The 14,202-nt window shown below is 43.4% G+C and overlaps 1 non-coding gene across 1 annotated transcript; it reads right to left on the bottom strand.

Annotated features, from left to right (window-relative positions):
* Positions 1-463: 463 nt before the first annotated feature.
* On the bottom strand, positions 464-548 carry TRNAQ-UUG (transfer RNA glutamine (anticodon UUG)). Its single transcript has one exon. It is a non-coding gene; the product is annotated as a tRNA-Gln (tRNA).
* Positions 549-14,202: the final 13,654 nt, after the last annotated feature.

Here is a 14,202-nt window from a genome sequence, read left to right as displayed (position 1 = left end):
ATATGGCAGACAATAGGAGTGTTCTAAGTCCAAAGTGGCAATAGGGGCCCCAACAGGCTTTACAGAGACTCTGAAAGTAGGCCTGTTGGGGAAGCAGTGAATAGAAAAGTTTGCTGGGACTCAGGGAGATCTTACCAAGTGCCGAGTGCTGCACTTGAGAAAAGTATTACCTACCAGATGGGGGTCTTAGAATGGCTTAAGGGCATGTGACGTTCTCTGTGGCTGGCACCTGTTAAGTGTCCTCAAAGTGAGCTGTTATTTTACCATTTCTTACAACCCTGCGATGTATATCTTACTATTTCAACTTCTTTAACTATTTATTTTGGCGGGGTTTTTGTTGTTGTTGTTGTTTTTTGAAGTGTTATTTATTTCTGAGAGAGAGACAGTGTGAGCAGGAGAGGGTCAGAGAGAGAGGGAGACACAGAATCTGAAGCAGGCTCCAGACTCTGAGCTGTCAGCACAAAGCCCAACGTGGGGCTCGAACCCACGAACCAGGAGATCATGACCTGAGCCAAAGTCAGATGCTTAACCAACTAAGCCACCCAGGCACCCCTTTAACTTATTATTTTGAACTAATTTGAGACTTCCATAAAAGTCACTAAAATAGTATAGAGGATTTTCTTATATCCCTCATCCTGCTTCCCCTGTTAACACCTTACATAACTGTGGTATAATTATCAAAAATGGGAAATTATCCTCGGCACAATATTATTTCCTGAAAACTAAGCCTTATTCAAGTGTCACCAATTTTTCTACTAATGTCCTTTTTCTGGCCCATCATCAATCAAGGATCCCACATCGCATTTCATCATCATGTCTCCTTGGTCTCCTGAGACTATTACTCAGTCTTTCCTATCTTTCACGACCTTAACACTTTCCAAGGGTACTTGTCAATCATTTTGTAGAATGTCCCTCAATTTTGGTTTGTCTGATGTTTTCTCTTGATTAGAATGAGCTTATATGTTTGGGACAAGCACACAAGAGACATACTGCTGTGTTCCTTCTCAGTGTAGCCTATTAACTATGGTCTCTGTTTTCAAGGTAGAGATTCGCAGGCTAATAGGAGGGCACAGAGCTGATGAGTGGTAAAACTCAGGAGTGAAAGCAGGAATTTGTTTTTGACTCTGTCACTTGCTGCCTCTGTACAGGGCTGGGGCGAGAGACATTTGGAAGTGGATTTTGTGGAAGCCAGTGTGGAAAGTCAATGCTAAACCCATGAGTTAGGGCTCTGTTCTGCAGAGATTGGGTAACTATGAAAAGATCTTTAGAAAGACAGTATGATGTCAAAAGCGGTGTTTAGAGGAGATTAATGTGACCACAGTATAAAACTTGGATTGGAAAAGGGCGGGCTGCTGGCAGGTGAATCAGTAAGGTTTTATCCAATGAGATAGGCCAAATACAGGTGAGAGAGGGTGAAAGCCCCATGGCCCAAGAAGCAGTCACACCAAACCATCACTGGGCTTTTTTTTTGAGAGAGAGAGAGAGAGAGAAATAACAGGGGAGTGGGGGAGAAGGGCAAAGGGAAAGAGACAGAATGTCAAGCAGGCCTTATGCTCAGTGTGGAGCCCAACGTGAAGCTCAATCCCACAACCCTGGGGTCATGACCTGAGTAAAAACCAAGAGTCAGATGCTCAACCGACTGAGCCACCCAGGCATCCCCATCACTGGGCTTCTTAATTCTATTTGATTATTTGCTTAAAAACAACAACAACAACAAAACTTGGGACACCTGGGTGGCTCAATCGGTTAAGTGTCCGACTTCAGCTCGGGTCATGATCTCACAGTTTCTGAGTTGGATCCCTGCATTGAGCTCTGCACTGATAGCATGGAGCCTGCTTGGGCTTCTCTCTCTCTCTCTCTCTCTCTCTCTCTCTCTCTCTGAATAAATAAACTTTAAAAAATAAATTAATTAAAAAACAAAACTCATTTATTAGCTGGCAGGTCTGGAGGTCATAAGTGTGGGCAGGTGTAGCTGGGTTCCTTGCTTAGGGTCCCACAAGGCTAAAATCTTGAGTTTAGCCAGGCTGAGTTCTTATCTCAAGGTTCGGAGGAAGAATCCACTCCCAAACCCACTCAGATTGTTGGCAGAATTCAATTCCTTATGGTAGCAGGGCCGAGGTCCCGGTTTCATTGCTGACNCCCCTGCTCACGCTGTCTCTCTCTCTCTCTCTCCTAGAAATAAATAAATAAAATATTTTAAAAAAATAAATAAATAAATAAAAATGTAGATACTGGGGCCACACAAAAGACCTCCACTGAACCAAAATCTCTGAGCGCGGGGCCCTAGTAATTACCTTTTAAACATGCTCTCAGGTAATTCTTACACCCATTAAATGATTTATATAGTTACACGTATAAAAAGACAGAAGATTAGCTAAATCAAGCAGCAGTAAACTTTTCTGTAGAGGGCCAGACAATGAATATTTTAGGCTTTTCAGGCCATACAATCTCTGTCACCTGGACCAGCCACATATTTTGTGGGGCACAGTGAAAATGGAAACTGCAGAGTCCCTTGTTCAAAAAGTATCAATGACTTCAAGACGGTCACCACAGATCATTAAACCAAACCCAGGACCCCGTGAAGCCCAGGGCCCGGTGTGACCTGCCCATGAAGCTAGCCCACTCTGGAGCAGCCCCGACTCTGCAACTCTTCGTCCCTGCCATCGGAATGCAGACGCAACTGTAGACAACAAGAAGATGAACGGGCAGGTGGGGGGCTTTGCACAAGGGCTGTCGTCTGCCCACCACTGAGCTAGACTGTTAGCATGAAGGCCTGCTCCCTAATGTTCAGAACGCTAGTGAAAAGCTGATAAAAAGAATACAGAATAAAATGAAGTTGCATTTTTACTGAATAAGCACAATTTTATACAGGGATTTATTTAGCTAGGTCACTCTTCAAGTGAAATTTATTTATACTGATAGTCCTACTTAATGCAAGAGGTTACACTGAATGGAGAAAGAAAGAGGGGAGCTTAGACGCCATTTTGGCCTGCAGTTCAGGATTTCTCTGACGCAAGCCTTGTTCTTGGCTGATCTATCATCTGTACCCCATAATGCAGTTAAAATCTATTTCAAAGGAATCCGTAATCTGTTAAATTCTACAAGAGTGTCCAAAAAGGTAAGGATACTGTTTGCATTTGAGTCAGAAATCAGATTACAGCAATAACCTAAAGACAATTTAGAATTCCATTGAAATTGGAAAAAGAAATAGCAGCTTCCACCTGGAGATACCCAATCAGCTCTTTCTTGATGTAACAGCCCGACGATAGTGTTATAGGTGTCCCACTGTGTCTCAGTTCTCATGTCTCCTACCCTGTAGCCCTTCAGGCCTTAGCTTCTCTCTCCACTAATGACATTTGAACCACATTTAAAAACCAAGATGGTGGGGCGCCTGGGTGGCTTAGTCGGTTAAGCGTCCAACTTTCGCTTAGGTCATGATCTCACGGTTCGTGGGTTCGAGCCCCGCATCGAGCTCTGTGCTGACTGCCAGCGCAGAGCTTGGAGCCTGTTTCGGAGTCTGTGTCTCCCTCTCTCTCTGACCCTCCCCTGTTCATGCTGTCTCTCTCTCTCTCCTAGAAATAAATTAAAAAAAAAAAAAAACCAAGATGGTATAACTAAAAGTGATAACATTTACAAAAAGCCCATAGCTCAGATACTTGGTAGGTACTTAAAAAATGTTTGCCGTAGTCTATAGATAAAATTAGACAAAACCAAGAGTTAAAAGAAAAACACTGTTTGTTCATCAGAGGAGGGGAAAAAAATGCTGGCATGTTTTCCAGTCTTAATTGTTCTGGTGCCCGTGGCCATGACTGTTGGAGGAAAACATATGTGCCACAGCTGCAAATGCAAACCTGATTACCTCTAAATTAATAACATGTAGTAGGCAACACTTGCAGCTGTGAAAGAGAGGAAGCCAGAGAGAACCCCAGTACAATACAATCTTCCTAACATTCGTAACTGTTTGTTTTATTATAAATATCTTTAAATAATTATAATAAAAATCTCTGAAGAGAGGGGAAGCCCAACAAAAGCAATAAAACTCACCACTGCCGTTTCCTTGCTCTTGACCAGCCACTTGGGATAATCATCATCTGAGGCCCAGCTGGTTTTCTTTCTTGAGCTGCTGCTCTGAGGACCCTCCATTACCTAAAGAGATCACAAAGGAAAGACTGCAAGTACGTTTTGGTGGTCAAGGAGCTAGCATTTCCAGTCTTTACACTACACACCAAACACAGGAAGCTGGACAAGAAAAATCACAGCTGTGAGTTTCTGCTTAAAGTTTATTTTTCAAGAGCAAAACTAATGTACCATGTAATGGGGGGACTGGAGGAGCAGGGGTGGGAAAACTCCGGGCAAAGCACACATATACTTCAGCAAGAGACAGCATTTCTTTCAACGTGCACTATGAGGAAAAAAAAGAAAGAAGTTTGTGGGTAACTTAGAGTCTGTGCCATCTTGGGTTTGGCCTGAATGAAGGCTAACACCTAAGTTATGAAAATCCATTAGTACATTCATCAATAAGACTCTTGTTACACTCAGGTTCAAGTAATCCTGATGTTCACCACCCTGCGTAAGAACCGTTTAGGGATTCGAAAAATATATAGAGTCCCCATGCTTGACGTAGAAGCTTTAATTCCATTTTTGTTGGGGAAGCAAAAGACCTGTTCTGATAAAATCAGGGAGGATTCAGTACTAACTGATTTGGCAGAGACTCTAAATGCTATGAGACTGGGAGAAAGAGAAGAGCAGTAGGCAAAATATGACTGTAAGTAAATGATTGCACCTGAGTTCAGATTGCTCATCCATAAAATGGATATAGTAACGCTTACCTCATTGGGCTGTTGTACATGTGATTGTAAAAGTGTCTGGCATCTAATAGGCCCAGAAGGGTTAGTTGAAACTGAATCTGTAGCAAATGTAGGGAGAGTCTGGTAGGGAGGAACATGGGTCTGTGAACATGGCAGCAAGGAGCCCGGGCCGAAGTGAGCCGAGATTTTGTACTGGGTTATCCCACGAGGTGCAAGGGCAGTGGCGGCTGAACAGCCAGCTAGAGTGGTCTTTAGGTGACCATGAAGTCAGTAGAACTCACCGTTGGTGTTTTGAGCTGGTGTGGCAGAGGCTGCCGGGTCTTCTTCGAACTTCTCATCTCCCTGGGCACAGGTACACCATAGTCCCAGACTCCCTTGTAGCTAGGTGTGGCCATGTGAGAACCAGCCAACAAAACTGGGTAGAATAATGTGTTCCACTTCAAGACCCAGACCGTAAAAACCTGTCACACATCTCCTTCCTTGCTCTTTTCCTCTTCCAGCTGATTTGAATGACACCCCCAGAGGAACTTGAAATTTATGTGTTCGGGACGCCAGAACCTGTGTCTACCTAAGTCCCTCGGATCTCACTGCATCCTAGACCATTACAGGAAAAAGAAAATAAAGTCACTATGCTGATACTTTTAGGCCTTTTTGTTGCCACAGTTAAAATAATAATCCTGGTTAGTCTAGTTAGAGAGCTGCATGATAAATACAGTGCTTTAACAAAATGGCATGCTTGGGATTAAAGAAGAAATAATAAAATAAGAACTACCACTTACTGATACCAGCAAATGCTTTACATGATGAGGATGATGATGGTCATCATTACTTACATAATGCTTGTTGTGTGCCAATAACTGCTGTCAGCACTTGATGTATATTGTGTATATTAACTAATTTTAATTCTCTGAACTCTGTTAGCTGGGTACTACTATTATTCACATTATCCACATTGCAAGATGGATAAACTGAGGCATAAAGTATTTAAATAACTTGCTCAAGATCGCATAACTGTAGATAAGATCTCATTTGGCTCTTCCAACAACTAACTCTAGGAGATAGGTATTATCATCCTTGTTTTTCAGATGAGAAACAGACACTGGAAACCCAAAGTATGTCTGAGGACACCATCAGGAAGGTGGAGATGCTGTGCTCAGCACCCAAGAACCTTCAGAGCCTGTCCATTCACCCTCTGCCCCAGAGAGTCAGGAACTCAGCTTGGAGTCTTCTTGAGAACTGAAGAGGCTGGAAGGAAGCCTTTATTTATACCTTATTGCCAGAGCTAATTATCCCGTGGATTAATTTACTTCTCCATCTTTCATTAGATTTAGTACTTACTGCTTTTCAGTTCAATAAATAACGAGCTTGAGTTTCACTAATCTGGGCAAATCCCATGCATGTTACACTGTCTGCAGGGTTCTATGGCTTCTTTCTAGCTTTCTCCTAGGAGAATGGCTATAACTGAGACCACAGGCAACAGCTTAATAGAGTGATGCTTTGATTAACAAATCCTTTAAAGCTACTTTATAGTAAATTGCATGTTTTTTTATTTGCTAGAAAATTGGTGCCAACACCACAAAAGGATGTTGCAGCCAGGCAGGAGGAAAATGCCCCCCGCCCCCAGCGGCCCTTCCAGCAGTGACCTGAGACCATAGGAGGCCAAGTGGGATGTTTGTCTTCCACTCCTGCCTCATTCTATACCTGCCCTTCCTCTTCAGCAGCTCTCACTCTCCACCCCTCTCCATACCCCTTGTTCTGCATTTAAATCAGATGGACTCAGTCAATCATTTTCAGTCACCCTGATTACACACGCGGTAACCTGTTACACAGAGTAAACAGAATGCATTTCAACCCATTATTTCAATGGCATTTGTATATTGTAAGGTATTTATCTATGTCTAATTTGAGGGCAAAGTCCATGGTTTGCTATGAACTGAATGTCATGTTTTCTCCTGACAGGTAAAGAACTATCTGAAAAGCCTCTGCCAGACTCTTCATGCTGCATTCATTCATTCATTCATTCATTCATTCATTCATCTATCAGTGAGTTCATTTGGAGCGGAGATTTGTGTCTTACTCAAGTTTTTAACATAGACCTTATCAAGGTTCCTAGCAAGTAGGAAATATTCAATTAATGCTTGTTGAGTAAATGAAATAATGAAATATTGAATAATCCTTATTCAATATTTATTTAATATGTATGGAATGAATAAATGAAAGGAGAGATGATACACTAGACTCCCACAATAGTGGTTTCTTGTTTCTCAAGTATTTTCAAACACACACACACACACACACACACACACACAGTTCAAATATACACAAATACCACATGCACATACACGCACCATCACCCCCATCATCTGCACCCAGTCCCCCAAGTATTGGTTCAGAAATAGCTACAAGGGACCACTGTTTGGGGAAGTGGTGACAAAAGCCACTAGTCTGTGCCACTAAATCCTTCAGAGGCAACCAAAATAGGAACCCTCCCATGGCCACCTTTGGTAGTAGGACCAGAGAGGAGCTCATTCCTGAATCCTCCTGGGCCTCACGTCAGGCCAACCCAACTGCTGCTCAACACTCTCAGGCACAGTTTTTGTGTTTTCACGGAACTTAATTCCCTCCAGTTAGTATGGAAAGTCTTTTAACCCTTACTCGGTCATCCTAAATTCCATACTGTTTCCATCTCTTACCCTACCTCTGGTAATGGAATCTCTAACAAGATGCTGTGAGAAACCACTGCTGTGGTATCCTTCACAGGAAAACTAATGATATCCTTCATCAATAAAATTAACGTGAGTAGGCGCGCCTGGGTGGCTTAGTCGGTTAGGCGTCCGACTTTTGCTGGGGTCGTGATCTCGCGGTTCGTGGGTTCGAGCCCCGCGTCGGGCTCTGTGCTGACTGCCAGCTCAGAGCCTGGAGCCTGTTTCAGTCTGTGACTCCCTCTCTCTCTGACCCTCCCCTGCTCACGCTGTCTCTCTCTCTGTCTCCTAGAAATAAATAAAACATAAAAAAAAAAATAACGAAACAGGCGATATGTTTGAAGGCTTTACTAGGTGGAAAGGCTTCATTCACCTCCTAGTTTAATTCTCCAAATGGATCTTTGAGGTAGGCATTACCATTACCAGTATTATTATTATTTTCCCTTTTGTATACATGAGAAGCTGGGTTGTAGAGGCATGAAATTGCCCAGGATCACACAATGGAGGAGTTGAGACTGACACCCATGAACTCTAACAACAAAGTAAATATTCTTACTACCGATATGCCAGTTATTCTGAACGTGCCAATCATCTGGGTACTAGAGTGAATATTAGAAAGACCCTAGTTTGAATCCTGATGGTGCTACTATGTGTTTTGGGAAAGTTCCTTGACCTCTCTGTTTCGTCATCTATAGAGTTCAGATAACAGCTAATTTACTCTTTATTGGGACACTCAAAAGAGGTATGAGACCTGAGGCATCTTACCAGAGAGTCTGGCACCAGGAATGGATCAGTAACTGTTCCCTTTGTTTTTCACACCCCATAGTTTGTAGCCCTCATCCAATGACTGTACGTCAGAGAAAACTATGTTCAACCCTCCATGTGTATCCCAAGGAAAGTAGATCACCTCGACCTACTGGACAGATAGATTGACTTAAAAAATAAAAACAGGGGCACCTGGGTGGCCTGGGTGATTAAGTGTCTGACTTTGGCTCAGGTCATGATCTCACAATTCGGTTCATGAGTTCAAGCCCCACATCGAGCTCACTACTCTCGGTGCAGAGCCCACTTCGCATTCTCTGTTCCCTCTCTCTGCTGCTCCCCCCATCCCGTTGTGCTCTCTCAAAAATAAATAAAACATTAAAAAATACATAAAAACAAAAATAATTTTTCTATCACGTTGGAAGCACGAGACAAACAGTCGTTACCAGAAACGTGCAGAAAAGAAAGTAGCTGTGTGTTTGCCCTTCACAGACAGCCCGCCATGCCGGTTAGCCACACCCCATTTGAAGATTTTTATTCAACTGGGCACTCGCGCTTCTCAGCTGGAGTGAGGCGCTCAGTGTGAGAATCATCAAAGCTATGGATTCCCCCAGCAAAATGTATTCGCACATTATGTATCACAAGCTAATGATTTCAGACTCTTCAGAGACATGGTCTAGAACAGTAGTAAGTGGACATGTTTCCTGTCCACTTATTAAAGAGCCCAGAAATTTTGGATAAGTGTGAAGTGATGTAAAACAGTTATATCTATATAGAAGCAGAGTCAAGGAAGTTTATCTCAGATAGTAAAATAATTAAAACAGTTGATACCTAATTCTTAGGTTTCATTAATTGTTTACCTAAAAGTAGAGATTTTGTTGGGGGGCAGGGGAGGATTGTTTTGTTTACCCTTTTACCTCTAGGTTTCTATTTATTTTCTTAATGCTTTTTATTTATTTCTGAGAGAGAGAGACAGCATGAACAGGGGAGGTTCAGAGAGAGAGGGAAACACAGAATCTGAAACAGGCTCCAGGCTCTGAGCTAACTGTCAGCACAGAGCCCAACACGGGGCTTGAACCCACAAACTGTGAGATCATGACCTGAGCCGAAATTGGAAGCTTAACTGACTGAGCCACCCAGACGTCCCACCTCTAGGTTTTTAATCTGGTCTACACAGCCAACTGTCCCAATTCTTGGCATCATATAGAAGTTTAGAAACAGGATTAACACTTACTGAAATACAATATCGGTTTTTGGCCCAAATACAGATCACTTGTGAAATATGAGTGAATTTTAAGTAAACAAATGCAAACAGAAATGTCAGTCTATTCAAACCTCCCTTCCCTGGCTGAGATTCTTATTTAACTAAACTGATATATAGCAGCACTATATATTGATATATAGCATGATTCTTAATATAGTGCATTAAGAATCATGGTTTGAAAAAAAAAGTTTTATAATAGAAGAGTGATCACAAAATGTGTGTATTTACAATATTTAATCCAATACCCAGTGTATGGTAAGCATTCACTAACCAGTCACTACTTTCTAATACTTGTGAAAGTAGTAGAAGAGTAATAATAATAATAATAATAATAATAGCAGTATTTATTCCTGTCTGCTAAGCACTAAAATATATTCATTTATATACATTTATAATTTCAAAATGAGGCCTATCTGTGGATGAGTAATTATTGGTTCCATTGTGCAGATGAGAAAATAGGTCCAGTGAGCTATCAAGTCTACTGAGTGATAGAGCTGGGATTTGGCTCTAGGATTATCTAATTCCAAAGCGCACATATGCCTCACTTTGTGAGGCCAGACTGCTGAGCAGGATGAACTGGGAGGTCAGCAAGGTCATATGTATCAAGACCATGACCACCAGAAACCCACCCTGTGTGGACATCAAGTGAGATCCAGTAACCACCTTGGCCTCCTTGTCCCCTTTTCTCGTATCTCTGCCAAAATCTTTCCAGCTCCAGGAAGAGCTGGCTGAAAGATGGAGCACCCTGGGTGGTATGTTTGGGGGGCTGGAGGTAGGGCTTAAACATGGCCATGGGTAATGGCATGTATGTTTGCTTGGTTAAAGTCAGAATGCCCTGGCATAAGGGGTGCTATAAGTTGGCAAAAGCCAGGAGGGCATTTTTCTGTTTGCTGAGTAGCTGATGTTCACTTATACAAATTGCTATTCTTTGAAGTGCTTCTGCTGTGTTTACAGTTATGCCCCAGTCATTAGCCAACAGGGACTTGGGGAGTAGAGTGTTCTGGGAATACTTCCTGTCAGGTTTTTCCCAGCCTCTCTTTGGAATGCCTCTGCAATCTACTTTGTAACTCTGGGGGTGGTCCAATGTGCCCAGAGGGATTCTGCCTTGTATTACTCAAAAGGATTCCCAGCACTCAACCTCAAAAATAGCTCAGGGCCTAATAAGACCTCATTGAAATAGTCTCTGTTTTTGCATAAAAACACAAGTCTAGCCTGGTCTCTACAAGTCATCCATAAAGAATTATTTTGCTACTTTTTAAGTTATATGTCATTGTAGGGTACTCATTTGTAGGCTTATTTTGGAAACTGCGAAATGGGACAGGTTACCAGGAGTCCTCTATCTATGTGAGGAAGCCCTAAGCCACCCAGAAGAAACAGCAAAGGAACTTCCAGTCTTGACAGTCAGACACTTGGTAGACTGGGATTAACACTCCTGAGCAAATGCTGCCCTGATTTCCTGGAAGAGCAGGGAAGGAGGTAAGAAAGATGAACTGATTATCCAGGGCCACCCAGGAGTAAGCAACTGAGGGCAGGTCCTGTGTGGGGACCTCCACTGATAGGCACTTTTCAATTATCACACATGCTGGGGTCACAAATGACATCTGGCCCCGGCCAGGGAGGCCTCTCAAAGCTCCTCAGGGGATAACAGTATAAATTGAAAAAGTCAGACTCAACTCCAGGATCTCAAAGGCCCTGTGGTCACTGGAGGGACAAACCAAGACAGCCTTCACAGAGGACACGGCAGCAGTCACACTGATAATAGCTTTGATGAAATGCTTAACACCAAGCATTTAGGGATCCGTCTAGACCTTCTAGGGAAAAAAGTGAGGAGGCAAAGGTGAGTGGATGGGGGGTCAAACCAAACACCACCATCAGTGCTGTCCATGCATTTATCTCCATGGTCAGGGGGCCTGTGGAATTTGGATTTCTTAACCATGCCATAATACTTACGGAGACTGGATTAGCCCCTTTCCGGTTTGTGCCACTCATGCTTACCTCCAACCTGCAGGCTCCCACAAAGCCCTATTCTTTTCTCTGCCATTTGTCATTCTGATGCTCCACTGAACCCCATTTCCATCTCCAGCTACTTTCCTTCCGTGGTGATGTGCTATCACACACTTTGACTGCACATTCTTACCACCAGGGAGGCTGGTGCTGCTCCATTCCTGGAATCCTAAGCTGCTCAGGGCCACGTATTCCAGGAGAGAAGCCTTCTAGAGAACACTGTGAGCACCCTCATGTTAAGTGGTTGGACATGCACTGATCATGTGGAAAGGAACAGGCGTGAGTCAAAAAGGAAGGTCCCCATCCACATAGCAGGCAGATTGTTTAGATGTCATGTGCAGGGACCTTGCAGAGATGAGACTACAGGCAGACCAAGGTGGGGGTGGAGTGGGGAGTACAGAAATGCAACTCTTGGAAAGAGGCTCATTGCTGGGCAACGTGATCACCTGCCGTAGAAGGCACGGATGGAATCAGATAAAACTGTGAGAGCCTCGTTACTCTTCTAGGCTATTCACACTTCATCTTCTCTTTGTAAGGGCTGGAATTTGCATCTGCTCTCAAAATCTTTCCCCTTTCTGCTTCCTGACAAAGACTGTCTTACTGTTTACATCTCTGCCCTCTCTGTAACTTGCACATTCCCTGGAAAACTAGTCATCCTAGGAACATGTCTTCCACACACTCACACTTCCTCCCAATAGGAGATAAAGGGGCCTCTTATGACAAGGAGGTGCCTCTCACACCTGAAGAGCAATGTGGATTCCAGAGCCTTTCCCGAAGCCTTTGGTGTGCAGATTGAAGGAGGCGGCTCTGGTCTGGGGCTCTGCAGGCCTCTAAAGGCAAATGAGACATAAAGCTGGGAGAAGGTCGGGGTCAGCTCCTCCTTCTGAGCTCCCACACTGAGCCTCAGCCTCATCCTGTTTTCACTTCCTGGGGCCCTGAGGATTTGGCTTGGGCCCGGCAATCCCCCATAAATGAGGCATGAGCTGGAGGAAACAAACATAAGGGGTGTCATAGTGGTATCACTGTGGCCAGAGCACCCAAGGAGGTGGGATGCAGTCAGATGGGAGAGGCAGAGCCTGCAGGCAGACCTTAGGAGAACATCACTTCTGTGATACAGCAAGTACCCTCAAATGCTTTTTTTTTTTTTTTAAAAAAAGGGGGGGGAGGGGGAGAAGAAACAGGGCCAGAAGGGGCTTTAATAAGTTACTAAAAGATCAAATAAAAGCAAGGGATGGTGAGAAGAGGGTGAAAGCAAAGTAGTGAAGGGGTCAAGTCCTTCTCTAGATTTTAGCTCCTTTCTACTTATGGTCAATGCATATGCTCTTACCCCACTGGCTGGACAGACAGTCCTCCACCAAGGCTTCCCATTCACCATGACTTATGTGTCTTTCTCAGATAAGGCCAAGGGTTCAGTCTTGGTAAGGTGTGGGAGGGGGGTCTCTGGGATGACAAGATGTTCTCATTAATTCCCCCAGGAAGTCATGCCTGTCATTGCAGTTGGGAGACAAGGCTTCCATTCCATTCCTTATAAAGACATGTTGTTTTCTTTAATAAATGCTACGTGAAACTAGTCTTTATGTTTTTCCCCCTTGATCCACAACCCCATCATTCCATAAATAAAGTGATAACTCCAGAGCACACAGACGGCTTAGCAGGGTGGTCAGGGAAGAGAATCTGCACACTGTGTGATGGCCTCTGACATCACACTCTTCTCTGGAAAGTCATCCTGGTCACGCAGCTGCCCTCTGCCAAGCTCTTCTGTCCCCAGAAAAAGGCATGCCCAGCTGTGCTTCGTCTCTCCCATTCCTGCTAAGTCTGAAAGGCTGCAAGTCAGCCTCACATTGTGAAAGGAACGGGACTTCTGAGGTCTCCCAGATCTGTGTAATTGCCTTCTGATCTTGGGAACGTATTTAACTTTTATAAGCTTCTATTTTCTTATCAGAAAAGTGGAGATAACAATACCTACCTAGTAGCACTGTTAAGATAAAGGACCTGTCATAAAGTAAATGCTGGAAAAAAATAGAAACTATTATTGTTAGATTTTTACGATTTCCTCAATCATTACTCTGTCTGGTTACAGTATTGAAGGTAAACACTGCTCATTTGAGTGTTCAGGTAACAGAGGATTTAGCTCAAATAAATTTTCTGCCTAAATCAAATCTTTTAGAAGTACCCATTTTCGTTTTAGGCCATGGTGTAGAAAATCATTTAGATCGTGGTAGATGCATTCTCACTTTAGGGGATGATTGGGCACTTGGGTCACAGAGCATCTTTCTTCATTCTGGTCAGTGGGTCTCATTGTACAGCTGGGTTTTCATCGGATAGGACTTTAAGAAGGTTGAGCAGAAGGAGTATTGGGCTGTCAACACAACAACAACAACAACAACACCCTACGAAGTAGCACGTCTTTTGTTGTTTCCTCCTCTTTCCTAAAGGAAAAGTGAGGGAAACGCACAGAATAAAGACAGACGGTTTCATAGGTTGATGGAGATTTTTGCGGTCTGTGGCTCCAGTGTATTGAAATAAAAAGGTCATGAGATGAGGATGCTCTCTAGCATATGCTGGAGACAAGCTCTTCTTAGATGTTTTGCCCGAATAGACACAGGCTTCCCAGTAGGGAAGGAGATCTTTGGCATGGTATCTAAACTTAGCAGATGAACAG

This window comes from Crocuta crocuta, unplaced genomic scaffold, assembly GCF_008692635.1.
Source record: "Crocuta crocuta isolate KB4526 unplaced genomic scaffold, BGI_CrCroc_1.0 scaffold317, whole genome shotgun sequence".
NCBI lineage: Eukaryota > Metazoa > Chordata > Mammalia > Carnivora > Hyaenidae > Crocuta > Crocuta crocuta.
The sequence above is the reverse complement of the archived record's forward strand: the minus strand, read 5'-3'. Positions and strand labels throughout refer to the sequence as shown.